This window comes from Arachis ipaensis, chromosome B5 (genome assembly GCF_059453495.1).
Source record: "Arachis ipaensis isolate K30076 ecotype BB chromosome B5, ASM5945349v1, whole genome shotgun sequence".
NCBI lineage: Eukaryota > Viridiplantae > Streptophyta > Magnoliopsida > Fabales > Fabaceae > Arachis > Arachis ipaensis.
Window position 1 is genome coordinate 110628105 of NC_142440.1, and position 3843 is coordinate 110631947.

A 3843-nucleotide genomic window follows, 5' to 3' on the forward strand; every position below is an offset into this window, starting at 1 on the left:
TTTGGACCATTTTCACAAGAGGATGGGATGCAGCCATTGACAAGGGTGATGCCTCCAGACGCTTAGCCATGCAGTGACAGCGCATCGGACCATTTTCCAGAGAGGATTAAAAGTAGCCATTGACAACGGTGATGTCCTTACATAAAGCCAGCCGTAGAAAGGAGTAAGACTAATTGGATGAAGACAGCGGGAAAGCAGAGATTCAGAGGAACGAAAGCATCTCTATACGCTTATCTGAAATTCTCACCAATGAATTACATAAGTGTTTCTATCCTTATTTTATGTTTACTTATTATTTATGTTCGAAAACTCCATAACCTTTTGATACCCGCCTGACTGAGATTTACAAGGTGACCATAGCTTGCTTCATACCAACAATCTCCGTGGGATCGACCCTTACTCACGTAAAGTTTTATTACTTGGATGACCCAGTATACTTGCTGGTTAGTTGTATCGAAGTTGTGAATGAAAAACGATTTATTAAGACGTGCGTACAGAGTTTTTGGCGCCGTTGCCGGGGATCACAATTTCGTGCACCAAGTTTTTGGCGCCGTTGCCGGGGATTGTTCGAGTTTGGACAACTGACGGTTCATCTTGTTGCTCAGATTAGGTAATTTTCTTTTTGTTTTATTTTCAAAAAATTTTTCAAAAACCTTTCAAAAATTTCTCATCTATTTTCGAAAAAAAAATTAAATCTTTTCAAAAATATATTTTTCTTCAGAATTTTTAAGAATGAATTCTAGAGTTTCATGAAGCATATTGAAGCCTGGCTGGCTGTAAAGCCATGTCTAATTCTTTTGGATAGGGGCTTCCAACCATCAGCATAGAGGCAAGTTAATTGGAATGCCAGCCGTGGCATGTCTGAGTTACACATTAAAGCTTGGTTGGCTATTAAGCCATGCCTAACCCTCAGATTGGAGCTTTAGACTAAAGAGCACAAGATTCCTGGAATTCACATTAAAAATTTTGAAATCCTTATTTTCTTTTTCTTATATGTTTTTTTGAAAAAAATATACAAAAATCCAAAAAAAAATAAAAAAATCATAAAAATCAAAAATATTTCATGTTTCTTGTTTGAGTCTTGAGTCAAGTTGAAAGTTTGGTGTCAATTGCATATTCATCTTGCATTTTTTGAAAAATTCATGCATTCATAGTGTTCTTCATGATCTTCAAGTTGTTCTGGGTAAGTCTTCTTGTTTGATCTTGATGTTTTCATGTTTTGTGTCTTTTCTTGTTTTTCATATGCATTCTTGCATTCATAGTGTCTATACATGAAAAATCTTTAAGTTTGGTGTCTTGCATGTTTTCTTTGCATTAAAAATTTTTCAAAAATATGTTCTTGATGTTCATCTTGACATTCAAAGTGTTCTTGGTGTTCATCTTGACATTCATAGTATTCTTGCATGCATTCATTGTTTTGATCCAAAATTTTCATGCCTTGCATCATTTTTCATGTTTTTTCTCTCTCATCTTTAAAAATTCAAAAAATCAAAAAAAATATCTTTCCTTTTTTCTCTCTTAAAATTTCAAAAATTAGATTTGACTTTTTCAAAAATTTTTAAAATCTAGTTGTTTTCATGAGTCAAATCAAATTTTCAATTTAAAAATCTTATCTTTTTCAAAATCTTTTTCAAAAATTAAATCTTTTTCACTTTTCTTATTTATTTTCGAAAATTTTTAAAATATTTTTCAAAAATCTTTTTCTTATCTTTATCTCCTAATTTTCGAAAATAACATCATCAATTAATGTTTTGATTCAAAAATTTCAAGTTTGTTACTTGCTTGTTAAGAAAGATTCAAACTTTGAGTTCTAGAATCATATCTTGTGATTTCTTGTGAATCAAGTCATTAAATGTGATTTTAAAAATCAAATCTTTTTCAAAACTAATTTCAATCATATCTTTTCAAAAATATCTCTTTATCTTATCTTTTCAAAATTGATTTTCAAATTTGTTTCAACTAACTAACTAACCTTTTTTTTGTTTCTTATCTTTTTCAAAACTACCTAACTAACTCCCTCTCTCTCTAATTTTCAAAAATATCTTCCCTCTTTTTCAAAATTTCTTTTTAATTAACTAATTATTTTAATTTTTGATTTTAATTTTCGAAAAAAATTTCTAACCTTTTTCAAAAACTATTTTCGAAAATCACTAACTCTTTTTCAAAAATAATTTTCGAAAATTCTCCTTCTCTCTCATCTCCTTCTATTTTATTTATTCATCTACTAACATCTCTCCCTCACTCCCCAAAAATCCGAACCCTCTCTCTCTCTGAGTTCATATTTTCTCTTCTTCTTTTCTTCTACTTACATAAGGGAACCTCTATACTTGGGCAAAAAGGATCCCTATTATTATTATTTTTCTGTCCCTCTTTTTCATATGAGCAGGAGCAAGGACAAGAACATTCTTGTTGAAGCAGATCCAAAACCTGAAAGGACTCTGAAGAGGAAACTAAGAGAAGCTAAATTACAACAATCCAGCAAGCACCATTCAGAAATTTTCGAACAAGAAGATGAGATGGCAGCCGAAAATAATAATAATGCAAGGAGAATGCTTGGTGACTTTACTGCACCTAATTCCAATTTACATGGAAGAAGCATCTCCATTCCTTCCATTGGAGCAAACAATTTTGAGCTGAAACCTCAATTAGTTTCTCTGATGCAGCAGAACTGCAAGTTTCATAGATTTCCATCTGAAGATCCTTTTCAGTTCTTAATTGAATTCTTGCAGATATGTGATACTGTTAAGACTAATGGAGTAGATCCTGAAGTCTACAGGCTCATGCTTTTCCCTTTTGCTGTGAGAGACAGAGCTAGAATATGGTTGGACTCTCAACCTAAGGATAGCCTGAACTCTTGGGATAAGCTGGTCAAGGCTTTCTTAGCCAAGTTTTTTCCTCCTTAAAAGCTGAGTAAGCTTAGAGTGGATGTTCAGACCTTCAGACAGAAAGAAGGTGAATCCCTCTATGAAGCTTGGGAGAGATACAAAAAACTGACCAAAAAGTGTCCTTCTGACATGCTTTCAGAATGGACCATCCTGGACATATTCTATGATGGTCTGTCTGAATTAGCTAAAATGTCATTGGATACCTCTGTAGGTGGATCCATTCACTTAAAGAAAACGCCTGCAGAAGCTCAAGAACTCATGGACATGGTTGCTAATAACCAGTTCATGTACACTTCTGAGAGGAATCCTGTGAGTAATGGGACGCCTATGAAGAAGGGAGTTCTTGAAATTGATACTCTGAATGCCATATTGGCTCAGAATAAAATATTGACTCAGCAAGTCAATATGATTTCTCAGAGTCTGAATGGAATGCAAGCTACATCCAACAGTACTCAAGAGGCATCTTCTGAAGAAGAAGCTTATGATCCTGAAAACCCTCCAATAGCAGAGGTGAATTACATGGGTGAACCTTATGGAAACACCTATAACCCCTCATGGAGAAATCACCCAAATCTCTCATGGAAGGATCAACAAAAGCCTCAACAAGGCTTTAATAATGGTGGAAGAAATAGGTTTAACAATAGTAAACCTTTTCCATCATCCACTCAGCAATAGACAGAGAACTCTGAACAAAATACCTCTAATTTAGCAAACTTAGTCTCTGATCTATCTAAGGCCACTATAAGTTTCATGAATGAAACAAGGTCCTCCATTAGAAATTTGGAGGCACAAGTGGGCCAGCTGAGTAAAAGGATCACTGAAATACCTCCTAGTACTCTCCCAAGCAATACAGAAGAAAATCCAAAAGGAGAGTGCAAGGCCATTGACATAGTCAACACGGCCGAACCTGGAAAGGAAGGGGAGGACGTAAATCCCAGTGAGGAAGACCTCCTGGGAC

The 3843-nt window shown here is 34.5% G+C and overlaps 1 non-coding gene across 1 annotated transcript; it reads right to left on the reverse strand.

The window, feature by feature from the left end:
- Positions 1–2912: 2912 nt before the first annotated feature.
- Positions 2913–3020, reverse strand: LOC148565360 (small nucleolar RNA R71). Its single transcript, XR_015884400.1, has one exon. It is a non-coding gene; the product is annotated as a small nucleolar RNA R71 (small nucleolar RNA).
- Positions 3021–3843: the final 823 nt, after the last annotated feature.